Genomic DNA, 27,861 nt, shown 5'->3' on the forward strand with positions numbered 1-27,861 from the left:
ATATTTTAAATGGAAATAGTATCAAAAAATTAGTATCATTTACAGTATCTTACGATAAACTGCCTTTGAATGGGAGTTTCCTTTCCAGTACTTTGAGGTCTACAAGACATATCTAGAAAATTTACTACTGTGGAAAATGAAGACAACTGCTTAAGTTGAATGGGGGGAAAGAGGGGGCCTATGGTTTTCCTTTTTGATTAATTGCTGTAACACTGTCCTTCAGGAGGCTGAGGGAGTTTCATATTTTCTTTAGACATCATTAGGCGCCAAAGCTCTTGCAGGACAACTTTGATGGTACATGAATTCTGCCATTCTGCTAGCACTGATATGGCTCTTGGGTCCACCACTCCATTAGAACTATTAACTCCATTCATATTTATTTTTGTTAAAATCTTACAAAGGGGGGTGCTTCTGGGTATTTAGGTCCACATTCTATTTTAAGGCTGTGTATTCAGTTTTCATAAACTGTTCTTGGAGGCCCAATTATCATCGCTGTCCATCTTGCAAGTGTCATGTCTTTGTCATCTTCTAGACCCCAGCTAACTGTGCCATCTCCTACTCCTTTCTGGCCTACTTCGAGTTCTTCCAACAGTGGGAAATTGCAAGGGACTTTGACTCTCTAGCCCATGGTGGCTGCCATCTTGCATCGCTGTCACTCAAAGGCCAGCCCCTTCTTCACCCCCAGGTTACATTCTTTAGTTCTTCCCACTGACTCCCAGTAAACCCAACACTGAGAGATACACATGAACAAGATTAGCACCTTGCACAATACCTTGCTCAGGGTGAATAAATATTTTTCAAATACATATTTTAAGATTAAGACCAAAATCCTTATATTGAGAGCTCAAAAAGGGTCTAGAAAATATCTTTCTTTCAAGATCCCTAACTGCCTAATTAGAATTCTTAAAAGTCACAAGAATTATCTACTTCAGAATTATTTTATTAGCTATTTGGGTTGTAATTAGAATATAGTTAGATATTATGATCTAGTTAGTTATCTAGAAAAGCCTTTGGGGTGAATCATTTTTTTTAAACATCTTTATTGGAGTATAATTGCTTTACAGTGTTGTGTTAGTTTCTGCTGTATAACAAAGTGAATCAGCTATATGTATACATATATCCCCATATCTCTTCCCTCTTGCGTCTCCCTCCCTCCCACTCTCCCTATCCCACCCCTCTAGGTGGTCACAAAGCACTGAGCTGATCTCCCTGTGCTATGTGGCTGCTTCCCTCTAGCTATCCACCCTCCATTTGGTAGTGTATATATGTCCATGCCACAGGGACCTCTGATTAATCAGAAAAATTGTTCCCCTCTTTACATTGCTAAAGAAAGATTAAAAAGTAATGACTGATTATTATAACATTTACTTTTTGCCATTAATCCTAATAGTTAGGTAAATTGGAAGTAGGATATTAACTAGTTCTGAATTAAGCTTTGCTATTTTATTTATCCATGGAAATTATTGTTTTAATTAAAGATACAACCACAGTAAATAGCAAGAAGTGGTCTCAAGACCTATGTAAACTACCAGTTACTAGGATTGCATATATATTAGATACAACTAACATTGGTATTAAAAGAGGAAGGACCTCTAGGACTGTGAATCAAATATTTTTACTTGTTATTAAGATGGTGCCTGCCAACAGGCTGCTCACAAATACCCATTAGAGTTATAAAGCAAGAATTTATCTTAGTTTATTAATGGAAAGTTAATGAGTAGAAAGCATGGCCTCTATCTCTCCTTCTCCCTGCTTCCTATCCCATTATAAATACACATCTTTTCTTCATTTTCTTTGGAGAAAAATTTTAGTGTTCCAGTTTGTCTTATGTAAGCAGAAGATTAACGCTTAGAAATGTACTTGTAACATAAAATGGCTAGTTAGTAAGCATGGGGCCATGTCTGGACTAAAAAGCATTTTGATGCAGCTTCCAGAGAAGCTTTTGTCAAAGAATAACAAACATATGAAGTAACCAAATAGTCCATCCTGAGGTCAGTTTGTTGAGAGGTCTATAGACCCAGGTTGTCTCAAAGGAGTTGACAACAGCCTGCTTTGGACATATATAAATAACATGCTGGCAAAAGCATTATTGATGAACTGGCACAATTTGATGAAAATATCAGACCAAAGTGATGAAAGACCAAAGAAGAAAATTAAGATTTGCCTGTTTTTTTAAAACACGGTAATTTTTAAAAAGAATTTATATTTTGACTCTTTTTAAATGCTGGGCAATTTGACCTGTAATGAATAGTTGCATATTTGTGATTATATGTCTACAATATATATTAACAAATTATTAAAAACTGTTTGCCTCCAATACAAAAGAGGGAAAGTTGTAATATATCACTTCCTGAAATTACTTTTGACTGGGTGTCAAGACAAGCAACTGGAATAGGACCTGATGCTGGAAGTGCATTTTCCCAAATTGTAGACATACAGTAACCTGAAGCATCCTGCCCAGGACTGTGGTCTGGACCTGCCCGATGAACCCCTCTGCACCTTAATGGCCCAGCCCTTGTGTTGAATGCACACAGTGGTCTTCTTGCCTTTGGAGTGCTTTATCACCCTCCATCATTTTCTACAACATGTGAATAAAAATGGCCTCTGTTTGGAAAAGTGAAAGTCAAATCAAGAAATGAATTTGATTCCCAATCCACCATAGTATAAGAGAAACTGAGTGGTTTGAAAATACTTTTGTGTTACGTTGACACACTCGCTCTCAACCCTGTCATACTCCAAGCCCCATTTTTATAGCAGATATTTTATGAGACATCTTTATTTGCCTCAAAGAAATTCCAAGGTAAACTACCTGCACAGACTATTTAAAGAAACAAATATAATGATCTGCCTGTAATATAAGGGGAAAGTACATAAATGCCCTGGAGTACAACTGCATAGGTGACATAATGAAGTCATCAGACACCTGCGTCTATCCACAGGTAGACTCACTGTAGACTCATAGTGAATGTGGCAGCTGCAAAGGCTGACTGATATGGGTGAGTGTATTGGGAACTCAAATGCCTTGTGATGTTACTTTTCAAAATAGTGAACAACTCCTGGAAAATTTTTAAAAAAATTGAACAAAATACTGCATTTCCTTCATTCACACAGCAGTTCCATTCCTGATAAATTCAGTATACACTAGAACCATACCAAAAATACTTTGTGTTTTACTCTGTGTAAAAAAGTTAGGTTACAGGCTTCTGTAATTATACCCAGGTGTTTTACCTTCATGCATATGTGAAAACCAGGTAGAATGGGGACTACTCTATACATTGCAGAGTGTCTAGCGTCCCTGGCCTCCACCTACTAAATGCCAGAGCACCCTCTCCATTTTTATGACAACCAAAGCCATCTGCAGAGATTCACAAGACACCCGCAAGGGATGGTACCAATGCCACTGAGAGCTTTGCCTGGTTCTCAGCATGGCACGTGATCACTCATCACTTCTACCCTACCCCAGTCCTGTTAAAGTCTGAAGTATAGCAATACTGTTAAAGCCTGAAGTATAGCAATACTGACTTCCTATCAGAAAAATTCATACCAAGGGATTTTATAACCTTTGCTAAAAAAAAATAAGGAATCACAAAATTATTTTAAAACTCAAGCCTGGGGCTTCCCTGGTGGCGCAGTGGTTGAGAATCCGCCTGCCGATGCAGGAGACACGGGTTCGTGCCCTGGTCCGGGAAGATCCCACATGCCGCGGAGCAACTAAGCCCGTGAGCCATGGCCGCTGAGCCTGTGCGTCCGGAGCCTGTGCTCCGCAACGGGAGAGGCCACAACAGTGAGAGGCCCGCATACCACAAAAAAAAAAAAAAAAAAAAAAAAAAAAAAAAAAAAACTCAAGCCTGATCATGTTTCTTCCTTGATCAAAACTTCAGTGGATATTTATTTATTTATTTAATAGTTGATTTACAATGTTGTGTTAATTTCTGCAGTACAGCAAAGTGACTCAGTTATACATATGTATATATACATATTCTTTTTCATATTCTTTTCCATTATGGTTCATCACAGGATGTTGAATATAGTTCCCTGTGCTATAGAGTAGGACCTTGTTGTTTATCCATCCTTGATCATTTTTTAAATTCAAATAGTTTTTAAGGAGCAGATCGTTTTATTCAAACAAAAATCTTACGTGAAAACACAATATATAAAAGAGATAAAAGCAGTTCTGCTCTGCTTAGAACTAGGGAGGGGACCTGGCACCTTACCCACCCAAGCCTCTCCTTAGCAGTGTCTGAGGCAATCCCACAAAACCTTTCATCTAGGGCTCTAAGGAACACTGTTTGGAAGGCACTGACCTATAGGATTCAAGCTACCAGGCTCTAGCCCCAGAACCCCTCGCTCACAGTTGACGCTCACACTATAGCATCCAACCATGCCTGCTAGGGGCCATTTACCTCCAAATGTCTGCTGCCCTTTACTTTTGTTTTCACTGCTTCTTCTCCCCTGAACTCATCTTAATCACCAAGCCTACCCATATTCTATCAGCTCTCTGGGATATTATCCTTCACATAGCTAGGTAATCAGGCTCTTTATTCTCTGTGTTTCCATCTGTTCTGTTGTCCATCATGGGTCTAATAATGACAGCTGGCATTGGCTGATTGCTTGCAATGTACCAGGGCATTTTATAATCTCTTTCTTGTTTTAACACAAGTCTTCCTCATAATAATCCAATGATCTAGGTACTAACGGTGACCCCATTTTATAGATGAGGAAACTGAGGTCCAGAAAAGCTAAACAACTTTCCGAAGGTTGTTTGTAACTTGGAAGTGGAGAAACCACAATCTGAATTTAGGTAACCTATGTGATCTGATTATCATGCCTTTTTTCCCACTATCTTCTCCTCATTGGGAATTCCTTGAAGCATCAGTCACATCTTACTCATCTCCCTGTACCCAGCACTCAATAAGCCTCAAAAAATGCTATTGAAAGAATCAAAATGAGTGCTTCCTTCATAGACTCAGCCCAGTGAGATACTTTAACTAAAAAATTCATAAAGTGTTTACTGGACTTCTTATAATGATTTCTCCTTTTCCCACTTTCATTATTTTATTAAAAGCTGATAAAAGTAACAATGTTAGATCACAGTGCAGCAAGCAGTGTGCAGCTCAGATGGTCATAGAAATTGAAAATATTTAAAAGAAAATTCAATTAATAGATTTGTAATTGTTTTCTGAACAAACTTCCAGTTAATATATTAAATGTGCTTATTCAATAGGGAATCTGTTTCATGTAATACATAGTTTTCATGTTGCTATATTAAATAGGTTTGTTTCCTGTACTAAAATAAGGAATAAATATATTTCTTTTCAGGGGGGGCTTTATATCTTTTTTTATTTTTTAAATTGAGATATAATTGACATATTTTATTAGTTTCAGATGTACAACATAATGATTCAATATTATGTGTTGTAAAATGATTGCCACAGTAAGTCTACTGAACATCCATCACCACATACAATTTTTTTCCTGTGATGAGAACTTTTAAGACGTCCTCTCTTAGCAACTTTCAGATGTGCAACACAGTGTTGTTAACTATAGTCACCATGCTGTATATCACATCCCCAGGACTTAGTTATTTTAGAACTGGAAGTTTGTAGCTTTTGATCACTTTAGTCCATAATAATTCATAGGAGTATATTCATAGGAGTGAATATATTTCTATTTCAGCTTTTCCAAAGACTCAGTTTTATTTTTATTAATTATATGTAATTTCAAACCTTTCTAACCTTTATTATACCTATTCTTTTACTCACCCACTTACGCAGTTACATTTCTTTTTCCCCAGCATATCGTCTTAATTCAGGCCTTCTGTAGAACTCTCTAAGAATTTTCCAGATCTTGAGATTTCAGAGCTTCCAGTAGTTAAGACTGTGGGTCTCAGAATGTGTCAGCCTTGGCTCTGCCTTTTACTTAGCTGGATGACACTGAGCAAAGTTACTCATCCTCTCTGAGCATCAGCTTTCTCATCTGTAAAACTGAATTATACTTGTTCCTGTCTCAATGGCTTTAAAATGCTTACCTCAATGAGTGGCTCATACTACGTGCTCAGTAAATGTTAATTATTTGTAACTTTCATGTTTATCTTGGGGGGAAAGGCTGCTTTTTTAGAATAAGTGTCTCAACTTTCTCTTAGACTGAGTACCCGTTGTTACTTCCCTTATGGCAAGTAGCATAGACTTCTTTTTTAGCTCCCCTTTATTGATAGAATGTGTTATCTGATATTGGTCTTGCTAACTCATAAACATATGAGTTCTTTCTACTTAATAAACCATGTTAGTGCCTAAATTACTTTTATTTTTTTAACTGCTCTTTGGTGAAACCTTGGAGCTTGGCATTTTCTAAATGCTAATTGTTTCTTTTCTCACTCTGGTAATTCATCCCAAACACATACTTTTGATTAAGGTTTAGTTCTATATAAATATTTTGTGAATGAAAAATATCACATGCAAAGTTAAACCTTTGTTCTGAATGTAGGGAAGATTTATAAATACACATCACATTAGAGTTGCCATGTTGTCAAAAACCCAAGAAGAGGACGTTTTTGTTTCTCCAGTTCAGTAGGCTGATATGTAAAAAGTCATTCACAAGTCAGTCTGTTTAGATGTTTTGTATTAAAATAAAGAATGAGAATAAAGATTTAATCTCTCTCTCTCACACACACACACACACACACACACGCACACACACACACATGCACACACACACAGAAGATAGTGCTTTGCCTGTCGTAAGCACACATCAAAATCTGCTAGTGGGCTTCCCTGGTGGCGCAGTGGTTGAGAGTCCGCCTGCCGATGCGGGGGACGCGGGTTCGTGCCCCGGTCTGGGAGGATCCCATGTGCCGCGGAGCGGCTGGGCCCGTGGGCCATGGCCGCTGGGCCTGCGCGTCCGGAGCCTGTGCTCCGCAACGGGAGGGGCCGCAGCAGTGAGAGGCCCGCGTACTACAAAAAAAAAAAAAAAAAAAAAAAAATCTGCTAGTGGTTTGCATGAGGCACAGGGGCAGGTGGGCAGGCAACCTTTCTAATTACTGAATAACTAAATAACCGGCTTTCCAAAGCATTCAGATCCTGGATGAGGATTTTTTTTAAGGGGATGGGGAATTAAACCTATCCCTCCATTTTTGTCCTATGTTATTATGTAGTTTAAATGTTTTTCCAATATCTTCTAAGTTCACAGATTCTGAAAGAGCTAGGTATTTAGGATTCATGTGGTTTGTAGTGAGTGAAATATATATCTCAAGATTCAGATTTGTCTCAGCCAAGGCCACAGAAAATTCCAGGGGCAGAGCTAGAATGTGGACTTGGAGACATTTCTTACATTTCCCTGATTACTGATGCAGAATTTACTTTTTTTTCAAAAAACTGAAACCATTAAGAAATCTTTCTCATTATACTTCTGGTGAAATAAAATATATAAAATAAAAATATAATACAAACTAAGATGCACATAGTTGCAGAAATTTGATCTAATATATAGAAATAAAGTACTTTTATGATTTTTCTATGAATGTTTTCAACCATTTAAAAATTTTAAAGCTAAATCATTAATTTTTAAAATTTATAATTGCAAGGTTGCTGTTATTGTTTAACCTGGCATAAAACATGACAACAAAGGCTGTGGCAAGGAGCCCTGTATTACCAGAAAGGTAGGGGATGGAATGGAATGAAAGTAAGGGGATGAGGTCCAGTGGATTACACTGTGGTGACCACACAACTTAGGAGAGGGCCACATAATGTGGAAATATTAACCCCATCATAGCGTTTTGCTTTCAAGGAGTGATGCGGCCTCCAGATACAATATTTTTCCATACATCCCCGAAATCTGCTTTACATAAGCATTTTCTGCTGGATCAAGCAAAGAGTTAGAGTCCAATTATTTTTTCCTCATTTGGTTTTAATGACCCCTTAGTCTATGAAACCATTGCCATTGTGAAATACCTCGCAACCTTCTCACTCTCCATGAATCTTGTTGACTCTCTGAGAAGAAATTCACATGGCAGCCCATGGGCTTCTTAGGAGTTTCCACGATGGGTAAGACTGGGGTCTACAAAGTCACAAAGATTTGGGTCCCATATCATCAGCCAAGCTCTTTGAGTTTTTAATGGTGTGACCTTGGCAAGTTAAATTTCTGAGCCTTAGTTTATTAATTTGTAAAGTGAGAATAATCTTACCTCATAGGCTCACCATAAGGATTAAATATGAAGATATATGTGAAAGGCTTAAGCACAGTCCTGACATTTAAATAAGTAGCATTTTTGTTGAACCATAGAAGTTTCTTTCTCATTTCACTATACATCACAGACATGATTGATTTGCATAGAAATGGACTTGGTGTTCACCAAATAACCAATAATGATATTGGCTGGTTTATATTAGAGTCATCCCATTTGACTGAACTTTATTAACCACAAATCACAGAGAGCACCAAAGAAATAGAAGGAATTTATGAAGAAATGTACAATAGGTGTAAATGAGAAAGTAAAATAAGCACTTAATCAAAATAAGCCTAAAACAGAATCCTTGTACATTTGACAAACTGCTGCAAGAACTAAATTCTAAACCTCTGCACCCACAGACCTTACACACCTCACCTAGCTTGCGTGGGACTGAGTTTCCTCATTTATAAGACAGGGACTGAATTAAATCATCTTCCGGGCCCCATTCAGTTCTAATATTCTAGACTTGTCTTGAACTGGAGAATGTTAGCAACTTAAGTCTTAAAAGCAAATCCAGTGCTTTAAAAAAATCCTATTTCTTTAACTTCTATGAAGCAAGTATAACTGTAATCTTTCCAACTAGCAGTCCTTTCACACATTTACGCAAAAGCTTTGCGGAATTCAATCTGAAAGACCATGGGCAAACCCAGGTCATATCTCCAAAGTCAAACCGATGGTGGCTGTTGACCACGAAAAGCATCTGGAAAGCATCTGCTACAGTTCACGCAGGGGCTCTCACATTCAGACTATTCCCCGATAGGACATTCAGTGTCCTAAGTAACCATGTGACTGCCTGGAGTGCCTTTCATGTGGATTTTCCAGGACAAGGATACTGCCAGAGGACAGTGTATTTAGGGATGGCCTTACGGCAAGCAGAGGCATGCAGTAGGGGTTTTCTGGAAGTTATTTTAAGCCAGAAAGTGCTACTTCCAATCAGCACCGCAGTTAATTAATCAGTTTGTGTATTCTAAAACCAAGATTAGAAGGCCTAGTCTGTGTGCATCACAGTAGCAACAGAAGAGCGAGCGTGGGTCCTACTGCTGAGGTGCTCATGGCACAGTGCAAGAAGCAGGCACACAAGTGTACGATTGCTGCATGGCGTGGTGAGGCCCAAAGCAGAGGAGCCAGCCCTGAATCCAAGGCTGACGCATAAACTCTGTCATCAATGCAGTTTGTTTTCAGAACAGTGAAGGGTGATGCTGAACTGTACTTTCTTTTGTTCTGTTTTCCACTGAACCATTCTGTAAAGTGATCTCGTCAAGGTAAATCATATTGAATCAGTTCCATATTCAAATAATTCCAGAATAATGAATTTTTATATAAAAAAAAGTCACAGCTATTTTGCTTCCTGTCTTTTCCATCCAATTGGGGACCAAGTCCTTTAATGTTTCCCTTGTTATTATATGACTCCCTTCTTCCCATCCTGTTCCTATTGCCCTAGATTTCATCCTCTTTGTCTCTTGCTTTGACTCTTGTGCCCTCCCTGTCTGTGCTTGCCTAGTTCCAATTCATTATCACCTTTGTGACCTGATATTTTAACTAAACTATTTTGATCCAATGAAATAAGCTTTCTCAAAAAGACAAAATAAATAAAATATTAAACTTTCAACCAGTTAAAAGATCAAATAAGGTGTGAAACTAATTCTTCATGTGAATCTTAACTGTTATTTCATCTCACCCCATCCTTCATCCTATAATTGATGCTGTGTCAAAAAACTGGTCCAGTTTGCATTGGAAAATTAAAATCTCCTGCCTCTCCTCACATGGCTACCAGAGCACTTCTCCTAAAACATTTAACCCCTTACCCTGCTTGTTTGCTTTAAACTCTTCAATGACCTCTGACATTGCCAAAGAAAAGGGTTTCAAACTTGAACATGTGTGGGAATAATCTAAGCGTTTTTTGTTGTTGTTTTTGTTTAAAGCAGAGTCTCAAGCCCTCCCAAGATTCTGATTTAGTAGTTGTGGGGTGTAGAGCCTAAAGGATCCAGCCCACTATGGCATGGGTACCCTTTTTTCTGGCATCTCCTCCAGTTCTACTCTTCCCTTGCTGTAAATTCCTTGCAGACAAGAACCTACTCTGTCCCCATACGTAGCAAAAAATGGATGGCTCAGGAAATTGATGGCTTTCCATAATTACCTTTAAATGAAAGAAGGAAGCAATATGTATACTCAAAATTATTCTGGCTGATTTGATAAAACTAGAAATGTGAGATTTTGACAAATACTGAAATGAATGCATCAATTGGTCAAAGATTGAAAGAAAACATATGGAGCATTCAGCTTTGGTTGTGGTTAACATCTATTTCTGATTATCCTTAGGGAAAAAAATTCTAATTTATGATGATTGTGATGATTGTGAAGATGATTTATAAACACATAGGTTTTGAGAAAAACAATTCACTTGCTTTTCATTTTCAGCATTGTTAATTTACAAAGATTCCCTAAACGCTTTAAGGCAGTTAGAGCAAGAATAAAATTATGTTGCTCATTTGTGACAGGGTATTAAGATTGTCAGGCACAGTGCCTCCTTAATGTGCTTATTTTTAATTACATAGTGGAGATAGGCACCAAAGACTTTCTGAGGAAGGTGTGGAGATGATCCAGATGAATGTGAACCTGGCCTCCTTCAAAGTTCATAAAGCCCTGCCCCTGTACAGTTCCAGCCAGGGGAATCTTGCTGTAACCCACTGCCAGGATGTTGAATCTGTTATAAAGTGATAGTGCCGACACAAATACATCTAAGGTGATCCAGGTACTGAAGTGTCATGTGTGATTCCATGCAAGGAACTGTGGTTCACAAGATCATAGAAGAATAAAAATTATTGTTATTTTATTTTTGTGTTTTGGCCATAGTGAATGGGAAGATACATTAATGCATCCACAGTGATGTGTGTATTCTTCTCTCTATCTGGAACATTTTCCCTCTTCACACAACTATTTCTTGCTTATCCTTTAGATCTCATCTTGGAATCAGTATTTTCTGGGAACCCTTCCTGGGCACCACCACTGGGGTTGATAACCCTTCCTGAATGTCATCTCTCTTCATTCCCTCGTTCTGGTCTTTATCACAGCACCTAGTGCGATCCATTGATATTACACATTTACTTGTTGGCCTCACCATTTGACCATGAGAAAGAAGTGCTATCATATTCTCCATTGTACCCACATTGTCTAGAATAAAGCCTACAATAAGACAGATATAGAATAAACATTTGTCAAGTGAATCAATGATATATGTGTATTTATTAGATCCAAATCACTTAGTATCATCACAGCCTAAAAATTACTTCAATTTTTATCTTGTTCTCCTTGTTTTTGTACTTCCGGCCCTAAAAAATTACCCAGTGTCTGATTTAACTTCTAAAGAGGCATAAATTATATAGATTGGAAGGTCTAGGAGGGCAACAATCTGCCTTCAGTCCTGGCTCTACCACCAACTAGCTAAGTGATTTTTACAGATCACTATGCCTTTCTGTTGTTTATTTTCCTCACTTAGAAGAGTGGATTTCCAGCCCAAAGATTCCATAAGTCCAAAAAAGAAAATCTTCATATTTCAGGCAACATACCTACTCCAGTGATAAGTCTAAGCCTTGACTGTTCTCCAACCATGTGATAGAAGTTTTCTTGATGATATTTTGTAACCCTAACAAAGATCCAGTGGCTTTAAGCATATAGCATTTTTTCTGTGTTCTAAGCAGAATTAATATGAAAAGGTAAAGGTGACTTTGTGCCTAGTGGTGATGGCAGCAGCTTGGTGGTCAGATCAGGTAGCACTGATGCCAAATGTGGGCGGGTTTGTTAACAGAGTTCACACAGCTGTCTGTGGTACATGTGTTGCTCTCCCGTCAGTTAATCATCGCCATCTGGGGCTCATGAAAAGTGGACAAATGACAGTGAAAAGTATGAAATCGACATCAACCACACCACTGGATAGGAGTTACAACATGACCTCTTCCTTATCTAAACTGTAGAAATTGGGCAACAACACATTACCTTCATTTCCTCTCAGTTTATATAAGCGTCTAAGAATATAACAAGATGCTGTACATGGAAATCTTGGTAAGTTGTAAAATGATTATGCAAATGTTAGGTCTTACACAAAATCAGACTATCACAGAGCCATCCGTGAAACACCCTGAGAGTCAGTCAGTCTATAAATATTTATTGAGCACATAATATGTGTCAGATACAGTTCTAGGAATGGTGCTAAAAGAAGCTTGTCCATTATTCTAGGTAGTGTAAACAGAAAACAAACACAGGAAAATAAATAAGCAGGCAAACAGATGAACAAATTATCTTGAGAGGGCTATTTTAGCAAGGCTCTCAAGGAAAGACCTAAAAGGTATCCTTTGAATTGAGAGCTGTTAAGATCTGAGGAAGTTCATCCTAAGCAGGTACAAAGGACCTGAGGTAGGAATGAGCTTGGCATGTTTCAAGAATGGAAATAGGCTGCTGAGGCTAGAAAATAGAGAAGGATGCATAAGAGGTAGAATATGAGACAGAGACAGAGGAAGGGGCCAAGGGAAGGAGTTTGGGTTTTATTCTATGCAGTGGAACACCACTGGAAAATCTAGAGCACTGTGGCCATACACCTAGTGGCCCCAAACTGCTGCTCTCTGAGCTACTTTTTCCCTCCAGAGGAAAGGGCTAGACAGACAAGCAGTCTCTCCAGCAAATTTAAACCAACTAAGAACACACAATGTTTTGTTTGCTTTCTAAAACCTGTTAAATATTTTATTCTACCTGCTTCACTTAAATGAAAAGGTCACTTTTAATTATTTTATTATTGGTTTGCTTTCCTGAAAATCAGAATAAGATCAGGAGTCATTTGCAATAAGTAGTGACTATCAGTTTGTAATCCTGGAATTCAAAGTGACAGATTATTAGAATTCTTTCCCTGCTTTGACTTGTTAATTATTTTTAATATTCTGTTTTGAGAGAAATTCGAGGTAGGAAGATTTGACAGTGCATTAGGATTTATTAACAGCCCGTTTTAATAAAAACTTTTAAGACTTTATGTAAAATTAGGTTTACTAATAAAAACATATTCTGCATGCCATCCTGATATTCTCATACATTTATCCACAATTATTTACTGGGCTTTCTAGTCTTACATTTTATTTAGAATCTGATCTTATAGTTTTCATCCAAGCAAAAATCTCATCTATTTAAATTTAAAATTGGTACAGCAACTATGGAGAACAGTATGGAGGTTCCTTAAAAAACTACAAATAGAACTACCATACGACCCAGCAATCCCACTACTGGGCATATACCCCGAGAAAACCATAATTCAAAAAGAGTCATGTACCAAAATATTCATTGCAGCTCTGTTTACAATAGCCAGGCCATGGAAGCAACCTAAGTGTCCATCAACAGATGAATGGATAAAGAAGATGTGGCACATATATACAATGGAATATTATTCAGCCATAAAAAGAAATGACACTGAGTTATTTGTAGCGAGGTGGATGGACCTGGAGTCTGTCATACTGAGTGAAGTAAGTCAGAAGGAGAAAAACAAATACTGTATACTAACACATATATATGGAATCTAAGAAAAAAAAATGTCATGAAGAGATGGGGTAGTACGGGAATAAAACACAGACCTACTAGAGCATGGACTTGAGGATATGGGGAGGGGGAAGGGTAAGGTGTGACGAAGTGAGAGAGTGGCATGGACATATATACACTACAAAACGTAGGGTGGATAGCTAGTGGGAAGCAGCCACATGGCACAGGGAGATCAGCTAGGTGGTTTGTGACCACCTAGAGGGGTGGGATAGGGAGGGTGGGAGGGAGGGAGACGCAAGAGGGAAGAGATATGGGAACATATGTATATGTATAACTGATTCACTTTGTTATAAAGCAGAAACTAACACACCATTGTAAAGCAATTATACTCCAATAAAGATGTTTAAAAAAATTTTTAATTAAAAAAATTTTTTTTAATTTTTTATTGAAGTATAGTATGTTGTGTTAATTTCTGCTGTACAGCAAAGTGACTCAGTTACACACATATATACATTCTTTTTTATATTCTTTTCTATTATGGTTTGTCCCATGATATTGAATATAGTTCCCTGTGCTATACAGTAGACCTTTTTGTTAAATTTAAAATTTTAATAATCAAAAGTGAAACACAATATTAGAAAATTCAGTGATGCTTTATTAATTCATGTGTATTTCTATCTGATTAGCCATTAGAAGAATCTATATACATTTTTTGTGTTTTAATTCCATAAAATTTTTAAAGAGTATGATTTTAAAGGTCAAACCTGAGTTACCAGGGTCAAACCAATTCTTTCTCCTTGTTACATTGTTACTTATTTAAAGATTTTGTTTTTGTTTTTAATTGGAAAGAACAATATTTGAATAAAAGTAAACTCCGCAAAGCTAGTCAAGTCTTTAAAAAATAGTATTTAAGCAATCCGGAGTGTGCACAATCATATGTTGGTCCCATACCAGCTCATTCCAACATGGCTGCAAGCACTCAGGCATGCACACACAGAGTAAATTAATATCTTCATTCCCTAATATACGAGGCTCCTAGAAAAGTGATGACTAAGTATAAATTTTGGGGTGCTGACTATTCTTCATTTAGGGCCACTGCTTCCTCTCTGCAAAGTTCACCTCTGAGCAAGTCAGTGTCAGTTCCCAGTAATGTACAACAATCACAACTTCACACAGAGAGAAGCTGAAGGGGTGCCATGTCTAGGCAGACATTTTTAAATAAGCCAGGAAGAGGTGTTTGTTACCATTTGAGCATTTTTCAATATTCTGATGTGGGTGTGCTTAAGAGGTCTCAATATCAATTCAGACATCTTATAATTTAGAAAAAGCTTTCTGATTTATTTAATGATATTCATAAATTTTGCTTTGTATCTGAGTTACAAATTCCTATACAGAACTTGAAAAGCTCTATTAGACAAGTGTTGGCCTTTTTTTTTTTTTTTCCTTTCCAAACTGCCTTTGGAAGAATTAGGAAACAGAATAGATATTCTAAAGCCAGCAACTCTCTTGTTATTCTTTTGAAAGAGTGAACTTGAGACTTATCATATAACCAGTGTTTTAAACAAAAATTATAGAGTATCCTGAATTGCTTAAGCTACATCTCTAACAGTGAACATATTTAAATGAAGATGAGCTAAAGGGTTTGGTAGTCATGGCAACATGGTATGAAAATATACCATGTCATTTAAATCTATTAGAAAAAAATATATTATCATTCCAAAGGTTTCTGTTGCTACTTTAAATACTGACTGTATAAGAGAAAAGAAAAGAAGAGGATGAGAGAATAGATGAGCCATGAACTATTCTAATTTTTTTATTACAAAAATGCTGGTTTGAAAATAATGTGATCTAAATTCTAAATAAATTTAACTACAAACAAAATTGATATTAAAATAAAGAATATGAGAAAATAAACAGATATCAGATTTGCTGCTTGACAAAAATGTGTTAAATCTACTTCCTGCAAGTACGCTTCTAGAAGTGAAGTGTAATTTCATATTTTTAAGATTTAAATAAGTTGCTTTTAGTGCACATAATTTGTGACTGTTCATATGAGAAACAAAACCTCAAAAACACAACTTTAACTAAGTTTAAACAAACATATGAGATATTCAGAGCTTTATTCAAACTCAGATGATTAAATAGTGATTATTGTAGATAATTTAAAGCACAAAGACAAAAATGTGAATCATCCAAATATTATATTCATAAAAAATACCAGCTAACATTTTGAGGTCTATTCTTAAAATTTTTCTGTGCTAGAAATATTTGGCTGTACATTTTTTCTCATAAAAATAGAACCACACTATACTTTTTGTCTATAATTTGAAAGCCTGAGAGCCTGGCTTTTATGTCAGACACACTTGGATTCTAGTTTCACCTCTCATTCCCACTCCCAAAGCTATGTTTTGAAGCCTGTCTCATTCCCACTCCCAAAGGTGTATTTTGAAGGGAGCCTCTACTCCCTTATGTGAAAAAAGGATAGAATAAAAGCACCTCTAGCAAAGGACCATTTTCAGACCAGGAGATATCTAAAAAAAGACAGTCAATAAGTGCTATAACAGATATGACAAAATATTAGAATTTTCTGCCAAAGATTTTAATGCAGACATGATAAAAATGCTTCAACAAGCAATTATGAACACACTTAAAACAAATGAAAAGGGCTTCCCTGGTGGCGCAGTGGTTGAGAGTCCACCTGCCCATGCAGGGGACATGGATTCATGCCCCAGTTGGGGAAGATACCACATGCCGTGGAGTGGCTGGGCCCATGAGCCATGGCCGCTGAGCCTGCGCGTCCGGAGCCTGTGCTCCGCAACGGGAGAGGCCACACAATGAGAGGCCTGTGTACAAAAAAAAAAAAAAAAAAAAAATGAAAAAAGTGGAATCTCAGTAAAGAAATAGAAAATGTAAAGAAGAACCAGATGGAAATTTTAGAACTGAAAAATACAATAACTGAAAATGTTAAAACTAAGTAGATGGACCCAACAATAGAATGGAGGGGACAGGGTGGGGGTGGGGGGCCGGAAATCAGTGAACTGAAAGACAGAACAACAGAAACAACTCAGTCTGAACAATTGAGAAGAAATTGACTTAAAAAAAATCAACAGAGCCTCAGGGACCTGAGGATATTAGACAAAAGGTCTAATATCCATATCATCAGATTCCTGAAAGGAGAGGAGAAAGAAGGCAGTACTGAAAAAATATTCAAAGATATAATGGCTGAAAATTTCCCAAATTTGACCCCAAAAAAGTAAACCTATAGATTCAAGAAGCTGAACAAACCCCAAATAGAATAAGTCTTAAGAAATCAACACCAAGAAACATTATATAGTCAAACTTCTCAAATATAAAGACAAAAAAAATCTTGAAAGCAGTAAGGAGAAACACCTCATTTATAAGGGGAAAACAATTTGAATGACAATGGATTTCTCATCGGAAACGATGGAGGCCAGAAGTAAGTGGCACAACATTTTTAAATGCTGGAAAAAAAAAAAAAAAGAAAGAGAAGAGCTATTAACCCAGAATCCTACATTCAGCAAAACATATCCTTCAGGAATGAAGGGGAAATCAAGACATTCTCAGTTGAGGGAAAACTAAGAAAACTTGTGACCGCAGACCTACCTTAAAAGAATGGCTTCAGAAAATTCTCTAAACAGAAAGGAAACAATAAAAGGAGAAATTGTAGAGCAGCAGGAAGTAAGAAAGGACATGGTAAACAAAAATTTGGGTAAATACAGTAGACTTTCCTTTTCTTCCTGAGTCTTCAGCAAAGGGTGAAGGCTAATCTCCTTATAAGGATTTCTGGACTCCAAAAGACATGAAGACTCATTGGAAGTCAGGTACAGAGGAGTGATGTGATCTGATCTGACATTTAAGAGGATCTTTCTGGCTGCTGTAGGGACACCAGAGTGAAAGCAGGGAGACCAGGACATAGTAACCCAGAGTGAAGTGATGGAGACCTAGACCAGGGTGTCTGCAGAGAAGGTGATAAGAGGTTATCTATTTCTGGGTACATTTTGAACATAGTGTCAACAGGATTCGCTGTTGATGATTGTATAGCAAGAGAAAAGGAGCAGCTTCATCAAGGACAATGATAAGATTTTTGTTTACAACAACTGGAAGAATTGCTAGCAGCTAATGGAAGAGGCTGCTGGTGGAGCAGACAATGGGGGAAGATCATGAGTTTAGTAAATAAGTCTATGAGAATTAAAATTTCAGAATATTTGAATTCCCTGATTATCTTCTCATACAAATATCCAAAGAGCCACATTTATCTATTTGTGTATTAGCGCCACTCTCAAATTTGGCAATTTGGAAATTTTCAAGGCCATTAACTAAGATTTGAGTGATATATACCCAGTGATGCAATAAAAGAGAAAAATGACAAAAACTGTAACTGAATATTCAGATTCCATGATTTTAAAACAGTGACAGTAAATATTTAATACACAAAAATATGAAAATTTATAAACATGATAAAATGCCAAATAAAAATTAACTATAAAATATGAATAGGCATACCTTAATATTCCAATGAAAATAATTACTAGGTAAAATTAATTACAATAAAATATTCAAGTGTAACAAACTATAGTGTAAAAATGAATAAAATTCAACCCATAATATTTTAAAAGAAAGTGAAATACCATTTTTCAAAAAGTGAAATCTTTAAAAAGCAAAGAGTATTAATGATGTCATTGTAGAGTTTCAAGTATATTTTTGGTGCACATTTTCTAGCTCTTGCATAAAAGTTTTTGAGTCAAAAAGGGTTTGGGGAAGAGTGAGAACATAATTATAAATCAAGTCCAAATACTTTCCTTTGACTCTTTCATTTTCAAACAATTTTGTGCATTATTTGATACCTTTGGAGATTTTTTTTTAACAACTTTTTGTTATTTGCAAGAGCTGAAATATTTTTATTGAGTGAAAGCTGCAATTTGTGTTTCAAAGAATATATTACCAACTTATCTTTGTTTAGATCCGTCATTTACAGATGGAGATTTCACTTTTCAGAAAGGCTTTGAAATAAAGTAAGAATTATTTGTGCACTAGAAGCTTTGCTCTGTTGATTTACATTGTTTTCTTCCTTTTGGAAATGGTTTACATACAGAAGAATGCTTCCTCAGCATAGGTACCTTTGTTTATATAAAATTTTATCATTTTAAAACTGGCTAAATTGTAAGATGAAAATAATTCAAATTTCAGATTTTTTTCAAAGGTCTGAAATAACAATAAGGATACCAACCAAGGGCTTCCCTGGTGGCGCAGTGGTTGAGAGTCCGCCTGCCGATGCAGGGGACACGGTTTCGTGCCCCAGTCCAGGAAGATCCCACAGGCCGCGGAGCGGCTGGGCCCGTGAGCCATGGCTGCCGAGCCTGCGCGTCCAGAGCCTGCGAAGAATACCAACCAAAATATCAATATTTTAATTCTTCCAAATGGCACAAAATGCCAGAACAGCTGAATGGAAAATTTGATATCTAAATTCACAAATAAATTACTTTTTGTTCTAGTGTCTTCTTAAGTAATTACAGCTAAATTCTAAAAAACCTTAAATCCTCACAAGTAGTTTAAGGTCTTGTTGTGTTGCATTTTTTTTCCCTCTTCAGAGCTAGTCAGAACTTATATTTGCATCAGTATCACTGTTGTTCCAAAGTGCACTGAATTTAAACTGGCTTTGACATACTTAATCCTTCCCACACGGGGTGGGGACTCTTTTCTAACCACAGCTAAACATCCCATCTGCAAGTGTGACGTTTACCTATATTGCCTACAGGTCCCACTGAAAAGTTATATTTTCTTTTAGCTGTGCAACCACTTTGTTTTTTCCATGAGAACATACTCAAAATAAGCTAACTTGTATTTTTTCACATTCAATAAAATTAATACCAACAAGGGCTTCCCTGGTGGCGCAGTGGTTGAGAATCCGCCTGCCGATGCAGGGGACATGGGTTCGTGCCTCGGTCCGGGAAGATCCCACATGCCACGGAGCGGCTGGGCCCGTGAGCCATGGCCACTGAGCCTGCGCATCCGGAGCCTGTGCCCCGCAATGGGAGAGGCCGCAACAGTGAGAGGCCCACGTACCACCAAAAAAAAAAAAAAAAAAATTAATACCAACAAAATAAAGATCATGACATGAAAATATTTTTTAAAACAGATTGTAGCATCACCATAAATAAAAAGGTTTAACCACTCAGAACTCATTAGAAGATTTTGTTTCTTTGTACTCTGTTGAACAAACACAATTTTTTGTTTTAGGGAAATGTAAATTTTTAAAATAATTTTTATTGGAGTACAGTTGATTTACAATGTTGTGTTAGTTTTAGGTGTACAGCAAAGTGAATCAGTTATACATATACATATATCCACTCTTTTTTAGATTCCTTTCCCATATAGGTCATTAGAGAGTATTGAGTAGAATCCCCTGTGCTATACAGTAGGTCCTTATTAGCTATCTATTTTATATATAGTAGTGTGTATATATCAATCCCAATCTTCCAATTTATCCCTCCCCCTCCTTTTCCCCCTGGTAACCATGAGTTTGCTTTCTACATCTGTGACTATTTCTGTTTTATAAAAGTTCATTTGTACCATTTTTTTTAGATTCCACATATAAGCGATATCATATGATTTTTGTCTTTCTCTGTTTGGCTTACTTCACTCAGAGTGACAATCTCTAGGTGTATCTGTGTTGCTGTATCTATAATGCTATGTCATTATTTCATTCTTTTTTTAATGGCTGTGTAATGTTCCATTGTATATACGTACCACATCTTCTTTATCCACTCTTCTCTCGATGGACATTTAGGTTGCTTCCATGTCTTGGCTATTGTAAATAGTGCTGCAATGAACATTAGGGTGCATGTATCTTTTCAAATTGTACTTTTCTCCAGATATATGCCCAGGAATGGGATTGCTGGGTCATATGGTAGTTCTATCTTCAGTTTTTTAAGGAACTTCCATACTATTCTCCATAATGGTTGTACCAATTTACATTCCTACCAACAGTGCATAAGGGTTCCCTTTTCTCCACATGCTCTCCAGCATTTATTGTTTGTAGTTTTTTGATGATGGCCATTCTGACCAGTGTGAGGTGATACCTCACTGGAGTTTTGATTTGCATTTCCCTAATAATTGGTGATGTTGAGCATCTTTTCATATGCTTTTTGGCCATCTGTATGTCTTCTTTTGAGAACTGTTTCATTCTCTGCTGTATCATCTTCACTTGAATTTTGCCTAGTACATAGTCAGGTGTTCAATACACATTTGCTAAATAACTGTGTAATATGAGTTTCATGTATTTGAGAATATTTAATTCTGCTATGGAAGACAAGAAAATGGTACAGTTATGAGTGACTTAGTGTCTTATAAGGCGTAGGCAAAATTCATAAACTGTGTTAGGTATAAAGATAATGAATAAGCAAGTAGTGTGTGAAACATAGGCAGAACTATAAGACCTACAGGTATGGATATAGGTATAAATGTTAGTTACCCATGAGACAAATTGGTCATGGATAGAGTAAGTAAAGCATGTATAACTAAGCACCTCTTATGCATCACATGCTAAATACATGTGAGGCATATGCTATGCTCCATATGTGGATTATTAAGTTGACTACTTTTTAATGACATACATCCTGGCAAATGAAACATATTGCTGCTCATCAGGCTAAACCTTTAACTGTGGCCAGGAATACTTGCCTCTTTTGTAAAGTATGTGTGTGTTGGTCTAAGTGCCTTCCATCTGCCAAGCCCCTTTACTCGAACATCACCCTTGGTCCTCGTAACCACACCATCAGCAGCAAGATGGAGATAGGATATATAACATTACATAATACAGAATTCAGGTGGAAGACTGCTTCTCAGCTTGCACTTTTCCTGTCACATCTTTTGCCTCTTTATTCTTGCTATGTGTTTAAATTGATTTAATGAACTGAGTAATTCAATCTTAATTTGGTCTGTGAGCTTTTCTGTTCCCTGGCCTTTGGGGTAATTTGCTTAATTGTGCACTTAGAGTCTACCTTGCATCATAGCCATATGACATAACTCTCGTAATATCAGTATATATGTGAATATGTATTACTTCGTTAAAAAAAGAGCATGAATACTCATTTTTTTTAAATTTAGAGCTCAGCACAATTCCCACTTTTTCTTCCCTTTGAGTTGGTTTGAGAACCAATGTTTGCTTGTTATTAACAAAGTTGGTATAAGCTTTGTAAATGCCCCATAGTTTAAATTTTATGTCTTTCTTTGCACTTAAACAGACATTTTCACTTTAATAGATTTGGACATATTTCTGATTAATAATAATTTTTAAATAATAGAACTCTTCAAGAGTTTTAAAATTATCCCAAATCATAAAAATCAAATGCCAAGTGTCATCTAGTTGATAACTATAAATAAATGATTCTAAAAGAAAATAATATCTTAAGTTTTCTAAATCATTGAATACTGCTATTTTAACTCAGTAAAGACATCATAGCCCGAGGGTAATCCAGGAGAAAACTGATGAGATGGGCTCTTCTTTCAAGTTCCCTAGATATGCAGTTCAGGCCAATTTCCAACAAGTTTTTTGAGCCATAAAAAGGAAGTCTGCAAGAGTGCAGACTGACAATATGATAAGTAGAATTATAGCTCTTAAGGAAGCAAGAGCAACATAAGGGGTTGCTGAACTTGTAATTGAATCATCGGAGGCTATCAGTGGGAGCATTGAGATGTTGGTAAACTAAATGAGAATTCACAGTCCAAGAATGTCCAAGGTCTTGGTGCAAAACCCTGTAGAGAGTTTGGCTAAATGCTTATCTAATCTCAGTCATTTCAAAAGCCTTTATTTTTAAAGAGCTAGACTCCCAATTGAATACCAACTTGAAAATCAGTGAAAGATAGAAACAAAAAAAGATACTAGCAGATGTTGTACCAGATGCTAATGAGTGTGGTAGTCTCTCTAAGCATAGGAAGCAGAAACCTAATATTTAAAAGGCACAAACCCTTGGGTTCATCCCTTCTTAAAGCCCCTTAGTGGAAAATTATTAGTGACCTTGAAAAGGCAAGGAAATCAATAGAACTTTAGGCTTCATCCAGCTTTATGAAGAGTGGCAAATAATGTCAGAAAGAGAAAGACAAATACCATATGATATCACTTATATGTGAAATCTGAAATATGACACAAATGAACTTGTCTGTGGAACAGAAACAGACTCACAGACATAGAGAACAGACATGTGGTTGCCAAGGGGGAGGGAGAGGGAGGGAGGGATGGATTGGGAGTTTGGGATTAGCAGATGCAAACTATTATATATAGAATGGATAAACAACAAAGTCCTACTGTATAGCATAGGGAACTATATTCAGTATCCTGTCATAAACCATAATTTCCAAGAATATGAAAAATAATATATATGTATAAATGAATCACTTTGCTCTACAGAAGAAATTAACACAACGTTGTAAATCATCTATACTTCAATAGTAAAATAATTTTTTAAGTGGCAAATAATGAAAAAGACTGTCTTCTTTAGTGTGCCCTATCAACATATACTCTGCTGTGAAAGCAGTGGCATAATTTGGAGGAAAGGAATTCTCCCAGTGATGCTTCATTCAGTAGGTGACAAAAAGAAATACCCCTTTTATAGACTAAATACACTAATGACAAATTCAGATATTTCACCGTGCTAATTGGCACTACAGATAATGCCTATACTTTCTAAATGTAAGCTGCTATCTGATTTCTTTACAATATTTGATACTGTAGATTGTCCTCTACTTGAAATATCTCTTTCCCGTGCTTTCATACTACTACATGTTTCCAATCTATTTCCAGCCCTCCTAGATTTCTGTTTCTTCTACTGTATTAGTTAGCTATTGCTGTATAACAAACCATCATAAAATATAGAGGCTTAAGACAACAATTTATTCATAATACTATTGGTCAGCTGGTCTAAGCTGGGTAATTCTTCTTTTCCATGTGATATTGGCTGGGGTTCCTTCTGCAGCTATATTTACTAGGAGCTCAGCTGGGACTGGAACTTCCAAGTTGGCCTCACTCACATCTTTGCAGTCTCATCTACAGTGATAAGAACTGGTTAAGGTTGGCTGGGCCTTTCTTTGCATCAGGGTATCAGGAATGGTGGTGCAAACCTCTAAATGGAAGCTGCAAGACCTTCCAAGATCTAGGTCTGAAAATGTTCCAGTGTCGTTTCTACTAGGTTCTATCAGTAAAAGCAGTCACCAGTGTTGGGGGCAGCCATGATGCAGGGTAAGGGGCCATAGACTATACCATATAATAAGAAGAATGGGAAAGAATTTACAGCTCTCATTAATACAGCACATCCTTCTATTCCTCTATGTCTTCCCAACCAATTAGTATTTCTGTTGCTGAACATTTGGACCTTAACTCTCTACTTCTCTCCTTTAAAATTTCCTCATTTAGGGAACTTCATCTGAAAGCTCTTTAATATCCCCTGACACTTTCTGTATTTTGACCCTACTGATTGCTTTTGTCCCCAGAATGAGCCATGCTGTCTGACATGACCTTTGCTCAAAACACTCCCTACCTTATCACGCTTCTCTCCACATCTGATTTACTCCCAATCTCTCTGTAGATCTCAAATTAAGCATCACTTCTAGAATATGTTCTCTAATCATCCAGGTCAGAGTTAAGTTGTATCCTATGCACTCCAATAAACTTTCATCTTCCCTCTTATTCCTGAATTCAATTCACTCTGCAGTGAAAGTTTCTAATTTGTAGACCGGCATTACCTAGTAGATATCCTTTGTATTCAGATTATTAAATATTCTCATAACCTTCTTTCCTATTTTCTGGCTATTTCTTACCAGTTATCCCCAAATGATTAATTCTTGGTTATCTTTAATCAATGGTTAATCTTTAAAAACAGTTCTTATTATATCACACAGGATAGATAATCAACCTATATTTGCTGAATGGAAGAGGTAATGAATCAATCAGTTTACAAACTCTTGCTCAAAACCTCAGTTGCTCTTGTTAACAAAAAGGTTCAGCCTGAGCAAGGAAATCCCTTTACAACATGATCTTTCTATATATCTAAGAATATTTCCTGCTGTTTATCAAATATACCTTGGCCTTAATTTTTTTTTTACCAAACACAGTTATGTTTATTACTGCTTCTGCCTCTTACCTTTTTTTAAAAAAACATCTTTATTGGAGTATAATTGCTTTACAATGTTGTTAGTTTCTGCTGTATAACAAAGTGAATCATCTAGACATATACATATATCCCCATATCCCCTCCATATTGCGTCTCCCTCTCACCCTCCCTATCCCACCCCTCTCGGTGGTCACAAAGCACCGAACTGATCGCCCTGTACTATGCTGCTGCCTCCCACTAGCTATCTATTTTACATTTGGTAGTGTATATATGTCCATGCCACTCTCTCACTTCATCCCAGCTTACCCTTCCCCCTCCCTGTGTCCTCAAGTCCATTCTCTACATCTGCGTCTTTATTCATGTCCTGCGCCTAGGTTCTTTAGAACCATTATTTTTTTAATTCCATATATATGTGTTAGCATATGGTATTTTTTATTATCTTTCTGACTTCACTATTTACAACAGAATCTAGGTCCATCCACCTCACTACAAATAACTCAATTTCCTTTCTTTTTATGGCTGAGTAATATTCCATTCTGTATATGTGCCACATCTGCTTTATCCATTCATCTGTTGATGGACACTAAGGTTGATTCCATGTCCTGGGTAGTGTAAATAGTGCTACAATGAACACTGTGGTACATGACTCTTTTTGAATTATGGTTTTCTCAGGGTATATGCCCAGCAGTGGAATTGCTGGATCACATGGTAGCTCTATTTTTACTTTTATAAGGAACCTCCATACTGTTTTCCATAGTGGCTGTATCAATTTACATTCCTACCAACAGTGCACGAGGGTTCCCTTTTCTCCACACCTTCTCCAGCATTTACTGTGTGTAGATTTTTAGATGATGGCCATTCTGACTGGTGTGAGGTGATACCTCATTGTAGTTTTGATTTGCATTTCTCTAATGATTAGTGGTGTTGAACATGCTTTCATGTGTTTGTTAGCAATCTGTATATCTTCTTTGCAAAAATGTCTGTTTAGGCCTTCTGCCCATTTTTGGATTGGGCTGTTTCTTTTTTTAATATTGAGCTGCATGAGCTGCTTATATATTTTGCAGATTAATCCTTTGTCAGTTACTTCATTTGCAAATGTTTTCTCCCATTCTGACCTTTATCTTTTCATCTTGTTTATGGTTTCCTTTGCTGTGCAAAAGCTTTTACGTTTCGTTAGGTCCCATTTGTTTATTTTTCTTTTTATTTCCATTTCTCTAGGAGGTGGATGAAAAATGATATTGCCCTGATTTATGTCATGGAGTGTTCTGCCTGTGTTTTCCTCTAAGAATTTTATAGTGTCCAGTCTTACATTTAGGTCTTTAATCCATTTTGAGTTTATTTTTGTGTATGGTGTTAGGGAGTGTTCTAATTTCATTCTTTTACATGCAGCTGTCCAGTTTTCCCAGCACCACTTATTGAAGAGGCTGTCTTTTCTCCATTGTATATTCTTGACTCCTTTATCAAAGGTAAGGTGAGCATATGGGCATGGGTTTATCTCTGGGCTTTCTGTCCTGTTCCATTGTTCCATATTTTTGTTTTTGTGGCAGTACCATATTGTCTTGATGACTGTAGCTTGGTAGTATAGTCTGAAGTCTGGGGGTGTGATTCCTCTAGATCTGTTTTTCTTTCTCAAGATTGCTTTGGCTATTTGGGGTCTTTTGTGTTTCCATACAAATTGTGAATTTTTTTTTCTAGTTCTGTGAAAAAAGCCATTGGTATTTGATAAGGATTGCATTGAATCTGTAGATTGCTTTGGGTAGTATAGTCATTTTGACAATGTTAATTCTTCCAATCCAAGAACATGGTATATCTCTCCATCTGTTTGTATCGTCTTTAATTTCTTTCATCAGTATCTTACAGTTTCCTGCATACAGGTCTTTTGTTTCCTTAGGTAGTTTTATTCCTAGGTATTTTATTCCTTTTGTTGCAGTGGTAAATGGGAATGTTTCCTTAATTTCTCTTTCAGATTTTTCATCATTAGTGTATAGGAATGCAAGAGATTTCTGTGCACTAATTTTGTATCCTGCAGTTTTACCAAATTCATTGATTAGCTCTAGTAGTTTTCTGGTGGCATCTTTAGGATTCTCTATGTATACTATCATGTCATCTGCAAACAGTGACAGTTTTACTTCTTCTTTTCCGATTTGGAGTCCTTTCATTTCTTTTTCTTCCCTGAATGCTGTGGCTAAAACTTCCAAAACTGTGTTGAATAATAGTGGAGAGAGTGGGCAACCTTGTCTTGTTCCTGATCTTAGAGGAAATGCTTTCAGTTTTTCACCATTGAGAATGATGTTGGCTGTGGGTTTGTCATATATGGCCTTTATTATGTTGAGGTAGTTTCCCTCTATGCCTACTTTCTGGAGAGTTTTTATCATAAATAGATGTTGAATTTTTTCATAAACTTTTTCTGCATCTATTGAGATTATCATATGGTTTTTATCCTTCAATATTTTTAACATGTTTTATCACATTGATTGATTTGTGTATATTGAAGAGTCCTTGCATTCCTGGGATAAACCCCACTTGATCATGGTGTATGATCCTTTTAATGTGCTGTTGGATTCTGTTTGCTAATATTTTGTTGAGGATTTTTGCATCTATGTTCATCAGTGATATTGGCCTGTAGTTTTCTATTTTTGTGGCATCTTTATCTAGTTTTGGTATCAGGGTGATGATGTCCTTGTAGAATGAGTTTGGGAGTGTTCCTCCCTCTGCTATATTTTGGAAGACTTTGAGAAGGATAGGTGTTAGCTCTTCTCTAAATGTTTGATAGAATTCACCTGTGAAGCCATCTGGTCCTGGGCTTTTGTTTGTTGGAAGATTTTTCATCACAGTTTCAATTTCAATGCTTGTGATTTGTCTATTCATATTTTCTATTTCTTCCTGGTTCAGTCTTGGAAGGCTGTGCTTTTCTAAGAATTTGTCCATTTCTTTCAGGTTGTCCATTTTATTGGCATACAGTTGCTTATAGTAATCTCTCATGATCCTTTGTATTGC

The 27,861-nt window shown here is 36.7% G+C and overlaps 1 protein-coding gene and 1 pseudogene across 9 annotated transcripts in view; one reads left to right on the forward strand and one right to left on the reverse strand.

Moving 5' to 3' along the window:
* Positions 1-27,861, forward strand: part of B3GALT1 (beta-1,3-galactosyltransferase 1) — a 590,053-nt gene that overhangs the window by 389,203 nt on the left and 172,989 nt on the right. The window lies entirely within an intron of this gene.
* Positions 198-640, reverse strand: LOC131750908 (ubiquitin-conjugating enzyme E2 variant 1 pseudogene; annotated as a pseudogene).

This window comes from Kogia breviceps, chromosome 2 (assembly GCF_026419965.1).
Source record: "Kogia breviceps isolate mKogBre1 chromosome 2, mKogBre1 haplotype 1, whole genome shotgun sequence".
NCBI lineage: Eukaryota > Metazoa > Chordata > Mammalia > Artiodactyla > Physeteridae > Kogia > Kogia breviceps.